Genomic DNA, 9,212 nt, shown 5'->3' on the forward strand with positions numbered 1-9,212 from the left:
TTTTGTTTTGTTGTGTTTTTTTTTGTTGTTGTTGCTTTGTGCGTTTGGGTTTTTTTTGTTGGTTTTTTTGGTTGGGTTTTGGTTTTTTGTGTTTTTTTTCATCTGTTTGGTTGGGTTTTTTTTTGTTTTGGGGCATTGGAGGCTTTCCTTGGTGAGGGAGGAGATGAGTGGTGCCTGTTGCCATCCCCTCTCCCGCTGGTGCCGGGGCAGGCTGGGGGGGTCGGGGCTGCTGTTTCACCTCTGCTGCGGGACTGAAAAACCCTGTGGTGTCTTGTCCTGGGCTGAGCTGTCCCTCTGAGGCCTTGGGCGAGTGCATATTTGCATTCTGCAAAATGCATCTGGGGATCTGGGTGGCGGTGGGATGTCCTTTTTTTTTTTTAATAATTATTATTTTGTTTTAATTTTTTTTTTCTCATTGAGTTTCCTGCTGCTGCTGCTACATGGCCTGTCTGCACCCCTTCCCTCTGCAGAGGCACCCATTTTTTAATTTTTTTGGGGGGGAGGGAGGGCATTTTGGTGCCTTTGCTCTCTATCTCTCAAGGTGCAGGCACCAGCCTCCTACCCCATGGCCCCACCACAGCTCTGAGCACATCCTGCTTGGAGCTGCTCATCCTGGTGCATCCCCATCCCCGGGAGCTGATTTGCATTAAAGGTGATCTCCATAAAGAAGCCAACGTGCACATCCTTTGTCTGTCTTTGGGTTTTGTTTGGTGACAGAGGGAGCCTGGCAAGCAGGAGAAGGAGCAGGCAGGCTCCTTGCACGCTGCCCACCCCATCCCACCACTAACCCAGGAGAGGGGTCCTGCCCCACGCTTCTCCAGCACAAGCAAGTGGCCAGTGAGGTATCTTACCTTCCATTTGCTGGGTGAATTGGTTTGATTTGATTTTTATTTATTTTTTTTTTGCATGCAAGAGGCTTCTGGGTTGAGTGTGGAGTGGGCTGGTTGTGTTGAAAGCAGACATGGCCATGCACAAAAGCCAACCTCCTCCTTCCCCTCCTCTCCCCTGAACTCCCCAGCAGGAGTTTGGTTCAGACCAGAACCAAGCCCCAGTTTGGGAGATCCTTCTCTTGGACCTGAGGCATCTCTCCCCAGCCCCACTCCTCTCCCATCTCCTGCCCTCCAAGATGGAAAGAACAACACAAGGCCCATGGCTGAGCCCTCTCCTGACCACCATGGGGAAAGATCTTGTGCTTGGGGTGGGCAGCTTGGCTTTCAGCTTTAAAGGTGTCCAGATAAGTCGGAGGGGTTGCAATAAGGAAGGGTGAAGGGGCAGGTGTGGGTTGCTTTGCAGGTTATGAGGAGTGGGTGCCTCTTTGGAAGGCTGAAGGAAGTGTCAAGTCAGTGATGGTGGTGGCTGCCTTTGCCAGCCCATCACCTGGTGGGGACAAGGAGAAGGGAGGCAGTATTTTTATTTTTTTTTTTTAGCCAAGGGAAGCTCTTGAGGTTGGATTGCTGTCAGCCAAGCTGCCAGAAACCCTCCACCCAGGAACATCCCAGAGGATGGTGTCCTGTCCCCCCCCCTTTCCCAACTGGGGTGCATAACTTGATTTTCAGGTTGATAAAACCTGACAGAAAACTCTCAGTCTTCTAGGAGATGCCATTCAGATTCAAACCTTGGCTTCTGGTTGGTAAACAAGGTGCCAAACCCAAAAGGAAGGTGTCGGGAGGTTCTGTGTGCACCATGTTCCTGGAAATGCTGAGTGAAACACCAGTAGGTCTGACACTGGTGAGATTCTGGGCATTGTCCTTGTCCATGATGGAGAGGAGAATTTCTGGGGGACAGAAGGAGCTTAATTGCAATCAAAATCCCAAGGAGAACTTAAACCTGAATGTGAAGGGAAGGGGTGAGTCTCCCAGGGACAAACATGTGGGGAAAGGTGAGAGGAATGGGAGGGTGTCCATGGGCTTTGTGGGTGGTGAGCTCCTTGGGATATAAGGATGAGGACAGGAGGTGGATGGGCGACAGGGAAAAAAAACCCCAAAACTCCAGAAACCCAGCAGTGGGTGCTTTTCAGGAGCTCTTCTTTCCATCCCAGCCCCATCAGGGGATCCCAATGTGCTTGGGGGAGTGGAGGCTGAAAAAGGGGAAAGCTGGAGAAGACACCAAGGTTAAAAAGCTCTGGCTAAAGCTCAGAGGTGGCTTTGTGCCTCTCTGTGGCCAGCAAAATCCCTTTGGGGTTGACTTTTCCAAATGGGCTCAGTCCCACAGGAGAGCAGTGAAGGTGATTTTGCTGAATACATTTATTTTATTTTTTTTTAATTTTAACTTCCAATGTCATGACAAAGTGAAAACCAAACATGCTTTTGGGTGAGTGGTTGCCTGGAGAGCAGTGACACGAGGTGCATACATCCATTATATATATCTGCTCCTGTCATCTCTCTATATAATGTTTGTGTGTGTGAGTATTTCATCTGGGCACCACTCAGCCATGCTTTGCTTTTTTTTGTTTTGTTTTTATTTTTTTTTTCCATTCCTAACTAATGTAACTTGACTAAAAAAAAAAAAAAAAAGTTGCTGCAGTGGTTTTGCAGAATAAAGCACTTTGAATCTCAGAATCGTTTGTTTTTTTGTTTGGTTTGGTTTTTTTTCCTTAGCACAGTCCAATTTGCTATAATATTATTTTATACACAAATTTTTTTTTTTTTTTGGTCTGTCTTTATAAACTATTCTAAGTACTATTTTTGTTATAATTCAAAATAGATATTTAGTATAAAGGTTTTTTTGCTGTTAAATATTTGTTATTTAGTAAAATATGATTTTTTTTCCCCCCTCTTTATTGTAAACATCGTCTTGAAGAAATATTAATATGTTTTATCACAGTTGGTTTTAATATTAAAAAAAAAAAAAAGAAAAAAGCACTTGTGGGGTTCTTTCATTCTGAACTTGGTGCCGTGAACACGTGTTTCAGTCATGTGGGTTTTAATATGTATATAATATTCTGTGTTGCATATTAAAATGAATGTTGTGTATTTTGTGATCTTAAAAAACAAACAAACAAACAAAAGTAATCCATGTGGCTATTTTATAGACTTCCATAATAAAAAAAAAAAAAAAAAAAAAGACTTGGATCTCCAAACTGGTTTTTTTCTTTTTTTTTTTGTTTTGTTTTGCTTCCTACTCATCTACATCTCTCAACCTGGGTTGGGGTCTCAGGGTTCACAAGGGCTTCCTGGGAACTGGAGCACCCACCAAGTGGGATTTGTCCTCCCACCTGGGGACCTGTTGGTGTCCATGGCCAGGTTGAGCCCCACTGGTGGGTAGGGGTTGAGCTCCAGGGAAATTCCACTTGAACTACAGGGAAATTCCACTTAAACATAAGAAAAAGCTTTTTTTGGGGGGAGGATGCCCAAACACCACCAAGTTGCCCAAAGGTGGAGCCTCCACCCCTGGAGCTAATCAGAACCTGGACATGGTCCTGCTCAGCCTGACCCACTCTGAGGTCCATCCCACCCTGAGGGTTTGGGGAGCTCCAGGAATACCCAATTTTTGGCCCAACCCCTCTCCAACACGAGACAGAGGGTGGAAAAAACCAGCAGGAGGGAAGGGGAAGGTTCCTGTCTCCAGCTCTGTGTGTGTGTCCTGGGCTTTGCTCCTGATCCTTCCAGGAGCTGAGACCACAGAGGCAGCACAGGAGAGCACCCCATGGGTTGGGGAACATGCACCCAACTCCCAGCTGCACGGACAGGATGGATGTGGGGGATTGGAAGAGACAGGACACAATTCCCAAGGGTAGATGAGGGATAAAGGATCGTGTGATGAGCAGCTGTAGGTTGGGTGGGAGCAGACGGGGTCGTCCTCAGCCCTCCCATCATCGTCTTGATGAGGCCACTGGGAGATTGACTTCTCCAGCAACCATCTCCTCAGCAGATCTGTGTCCTGGAGTTTTCTATGAGCAGGGGCTTGCTTTGAGCTTTTCCAACCCCAAAAGCTGTGGGAACTTCTGGCCTTGGGTGGTGGGACCAGGTGCTTTGCATGAGATGGGAGAGGAGAAGCTACAGGTGGGAGTTTCAGTCGCACCCATGGCAGAGTGGAGACAGGATGGGCTGGGAGTGCTGAGAGTAATTAAATTGTTATTTAAGCAATTAACTCCTGTCTCCTTGTTCTTCTCCCAATAAAAACCCATCCCTGAGGGTGCCCTGGCTGTGGTGGGAGCACTGGAGAATGGGATCTTGCTGCTCTGCCAACCCATCCAAAGGCAAGTGGAGGCTGAAGGACTTAACGGAGCATTATATTATTATTTTTTTTGGCAGTTGGCTGGAAAATCTGACCATGCAACCCAAGCCTGTGTCCCTTTGGTGCAGCCAGAGGCTCTGTGGCTCCTTTCCTTCCCTTTAGTGCTTTGTGGCCTCTCTTCTCCTGGTTATGTCCTGCCAGCAGCAGTCCTGGCTGTCCCCAAAAACTCCCTCTGCAGTTGGGCTCATCCTGTCCCCCTCCCAGCCTCTGCTTGGACTGAGGTGTCACCTCCTCACCCTTCCAACCCATGATGTGTTCATAATACCCCTCTACTCACCTATTTAATAGCAGGGGAGGTCATTTCCTTGTGGCCTTCTTGGGGATTTCTTTCCCCTCTCCCCTCCCTCCTTCCTTCCCCTTTGCTTCTATTTGTTAATTAATTAATTTTAATTTATGGTTTGGGAGCTGCACCACCCCTGGAGGGAGATGATGCGGCTCGCCTGGCTCCAGCAGAAGCAGGGAGTGTTCTTATTTATGTATTTATCTATTTATTTGGGGGGTTATTGGTTTTTTCCCCTCTGGGGAGCTGCTGATGGCAGCACTGGTCGGGCGGGCTCCTTCCCCGTTCCCCTCTGAGTCTCATGTTACCCCCTTGCAGCTGAACTCTTGGAAAGTTTCTCTTTAAAAGTTGTCTGTGAGCACATAGAAAAGGTGTGTGAGAGGGTGTGTATCCACACAGGGATTTTTTTTTTTTAATTTTCTTTTCTCTTTTCCCCCCTCCACCTCCTCCTCCAGCCTGCAAGGGGCTGCTGGGGCAGGACTGTGCCCCTCTGGTGCAACCATGGCTCTGAGCTGCAAAGCTCAAGGCTCTGCCCTTCCAAAGGGGTGGTGAGGCAGCTCTCGGATCAAAGGAATAGTGCAAAAAGTTCAAGTCTTACTAAAGGAGAAGAGAAAAATCTCTGGGGAGACTTTAGTGCCCCTTCCAGTGCTCCAGGAAAGCTTTGGAGAAGGGCGTGGAGTGAGAGGACAAAGAGAAAGGGTTTCCAGCTGCAAGAGGGGAGATGGAGAGGAGATCTTGGGGAGAAATTCTTTGGGGTCAGGGTGCTGAGCCCCAGGGTGCCCCCAGAAGCTGTGGCTGGCAGTGTTGAAGGTTGGATGGGGCTTGGAGCACCCTGGGCTGAGGGAGGTGTCCCTGGGCATGGCAGGGGGGTGGGAATGGATGAGCTTGAAGGTTCCTTCCAACCCAAACCAGTCTGGGTTTCTGTGATAAAATAACATCTACAGGAATTGTCAAAAAAGTCAGAGCTGGGAGGAAGCAAAGGGTTTCCAGGTAGCCTAGGTGGCTTCTTGGCATTGCTTTCCCCCAGACAATTTTAGGAACCCTGGTAGACCTTTAGCTCTGGTCTCAGTTGACATTTAAACCCCACGATTTTCTGCCTGTGTTGGAAGCTGGATCAGGCTTTTTCAACATTGCAAATACAGATGGGGTATCTCTGTATATTTGTTCTGAAGTATCAGGTTTGACCACTTGTTATGGCATGAGCAGTTCCTCCTGCAGTGTAGGGAGCACGGTTTTATCTGGCATAGGAGCCATGTTTAGTCTACATTCCCGTAGAGCTTTCTTTCCTTGAACAATATTTGTCCAATTACAGCTCCACAGGTTCGTTTTGCCCAGCAGGGAAAGGTTGATTTTTGGGCTTGCTGTGAAGGGGGTGGATTGCCCCAAGCAGCTCCAAACCATCACAGTTGTGCTCATGAGATGCAAGAGCAGCAGTTGCACCCTCTTGTACCATATCCCTGCCTCTGACCATGGCCAGTAACATTATTGAGGGAAAGGTGGAAATAAATGGGGTAAACAGAACTTTACTTTTTGGCCAAACGTTAGATTAGGTCTGTAGATTGGTTGGGTAGGTCCTGGCCTGCTGGAGCACCAGGATTAGTTGATGGAGATGCTCTCTATCATTTTGTCTGCTCCTCTTCTGGAGCTCTCAGTGTAGATCTTGAGCTCTCTGAGACCACCAAAACCCAGAACCTTGTCCCAAGCCTCGTGGAGGACGTGCTGGGTGTCCCCACATCACCCCATGGAGTTGGGTACAGCAGAATTTCACATCCCAGAAGCAACCAGCACCAGACCTCCTCTCTGGCTGGTCTGAGCCTCCAGCTTCTGCAGGAGTTTGTTTAAAAACAGAAGGGCATGAGTACTGGAACTGCTTTTGCAGGGGTCTCATTAAGACAGACATTATTGAGTCTGTTAATAAAGCAGAACATTTCCTCTGCTGGGTATTAATCACGGGGTGGATACACTCAGCTCACAGTTGGACACGTGTGGTTGTGTTTGGTCCTTGAAGCTGGTGGCTGAGGGAATCTGCACCTCCTCAGGTCTCCAAGTGCCCATGTTTTTGCCAGGCTCAAGTCACCCATTCCCTGGTTCACCTTGCAGTTTACCTTGGAGGCTTCGTGGTGGCCAGGCTGATGGCCAAGGCTGGTGCTCAACATCTGCCTCTGCAGGAGGGGCATCAGAGCCCTCTCTAGCTCATAAAGGTGAGTGCCATCCTGAGATGTCATGGATGGGGCAGCAAGTAAGGACCCCCCAAATTAATAAACCCCCCATATAGATGGATAAAAGGGAAGATAAAGGCTGCAGAAAGGGCGGGTGGCATGAAAAGGATCTGATGGCTCTGAACCTGGGATGAAGCAGGGGCTTGGCATGGGAGGCAGAGGAGGGAGCAGCTCTGGTGAGACTCTGCCTGCCCCAGGGCTTGCTGGTACCTTTGGACAGGTAAGGGCTCATTTCAGCTCTGGCAGCAGCTAAAGGCAGCTCGGATTGGAACCAGATGTCAGGAAGTGTGAGGCACCACAAACGTGTGGCAGGGCCTCCCAGCCATGGCGGCGGAGCCCCTAACACTGGGGTCATTCACAAAGCAATTAGTTGGCATCCTGCGGTTTGGGCCTGTTAAAAAATAAATAAAAAAAGAAAAAAAAAATGGGAATGAACCTTCAGGAGCTAAGCGGGGCTGCAAGGAGCTTTTCCAGAGTGATGGGAAGTGCTGGCATGGAGAAGGAGAGGGAGCTCTGGACGGGAAGTGGGATGAATGGACTTAGCGTTGACCGTGGAAAGACTCAGAGGGCTTTGCCTCAGGCTGAGTGCCATAGCTTGGAAAAAATAGAATAAAAAAGAAAATAAAATAATAAAAAGAAAAAAAAATATGGAAAAGAGAGGCCAGGACCTCTACCTCTCACTCAGCTTTCCTGCCAGGACATCCATTAGAGTGTCTAGGAGTTGTCTCTTCTGTGTTTTCTCTTGGGGAGCTGTTGTCTGATGAGCTGCCCAGGCAATAAGCTCGAGGTCATGGTGGGTCCATAAGCACTTGAGGATTTTAAAGCAGGTTTGGGAGACTTTGTGTGAAGCATGTGCCATAAATCTCCTGGAAGTTATGGTGGGAGCAGGAGTATCCCAGTGAGGTTTTCTTGCCTGGCTTTTGCAGGAGGTCAGACTGTTGGAAGATGCAGAATTCTTTATGCTCCTATGGTCATGGAAATGGACTTTGGGGTTTTATCCACCCTTTGCTGCCACATGCTCCTCCAACTCATATCAGCTTCTTCATGTGCTATAGAGAGAGGGTGAGGGTGTGCTCCAGAAAGTTTCTGCTACTTACCTTCATGCATAAACCTTCAAAAAAATGTGTGTTTATGGGGGGAAAACTGGTCTGAGGCTGGAAATTCTGGCCTTTTTTCATTCTTTTCTTCTCCACTACTTCTGCTCTACAGAAAGCCCCCAGAAATTTCAGCAGACCTCTTCTGCACAGCCATTTTTACAACCTCAAGAAGGTCAGATGGTCACCTGCATCCCTCTGACATCACTTGAGGCTTTCATACCCTTGATTTACTGCAGGGGGAGAGAGGCTGAGGTGCAAAGTCATCCTGTGCTGGCTGTGGAGAAGTGTTCATGAATATTTGGAGAACCACCAGGAGACAGATGCTGCTGTGGATCAGGAGGAAGATGTCCCAGCCCCTGCTTGCTGAGGTCTGAGAGTAAAATTATTGTGTCTCTACTGGGCTGTTTCAGGGTCTACAGGGTCACTGGATGCTGCTCTGCTGAGCTCAGTAAGGTACAGGAGAGACCTGGGAGGGAAATGGTCTTCAAGTCAGGATTTATTGGTGTGGTTATGGAAGGTGATTCTCTCAGGAACCATGGAGCTGAGGAATATTAAATGAAGAGGCAGTGGTACCTCGGGGGATGGCAGCAAATGGAGCAGCCAGAGCCTGGGTTGATCCTTTCTGAGCATCCTTGTCTGAGGAGGTCCCTGGGTGAGTGTCCCTGGGGGGTGTAAGGTTTGACACCCTGACTGGTGCCTGCAAAGTGAATGTTTAAGCCCAGGTCAGCCCCATCTCTCTCCCTGTGTTGTTCTTACACACCCCAGGAGGATGTCACCCCCCAGGAGGTGACACTCCTCTGATGGGTGTTGGGACTGGCTGGCTGAGCAGGTTGGCCAAGAGGGAGGTGAGAGGGTTCCCAGCTGAGGGGAGAGATCTCACACACTGCATTTGTCCTCCTGGGAGCCTGAGCTTTCATTGCTCCTCCCCAGGTGCAGGAGACACAACAAACTTTCCAGCAGGATGTTGCATGCTTGGAGCTGCAGGTCCTGAGCTGCAGATGAGAGGGAAATGCTACCACTGAGGACTGAAATGGGGGACTCGTGTCTCTGGGGCATCTTTGGAGGAGCAGCAGCACCACAGAGGACTGGGATGCTGAAGCACCTTGCCTGGTGTCAAAGAGAGAGAGAAAGGTTCAGGCAAGCTAAAGAAAGAGCAAACCCACTCAGGTTTTTCCCAAATGCTGCAGGTTGCAGGAGGGTGGGTGGGGAGAAGCTGGAGCAGTGGGCTCAGGGGGGATGTGAGGAGCAGAGGGACATTCTTTGCTGTCCTTGGTTTCTTCCCAACCTCACCACGAGAGAGAGTCCAAGGGGCTATGGCTTTGTAACTGCTTACTCCATGGGATCAGGACTTCCTAACCCTTCCTAGCTGAACAAAAATAA

The sequence above is a fragment of the Calypte anna genome, chromosome 4B (assembly GCF_003957555.1).
Source record: "Calypte anna isolate BGI_N300 chromosome 4B, bCalAnn1_v1.p, whole genome shotgun sequence".
Classification (NCBI taxonomy): Eukaryota; Metazoa; Chordata; class Aves; order Apodiformes; family Trochilidae; genus Calypte; species Calypte anna.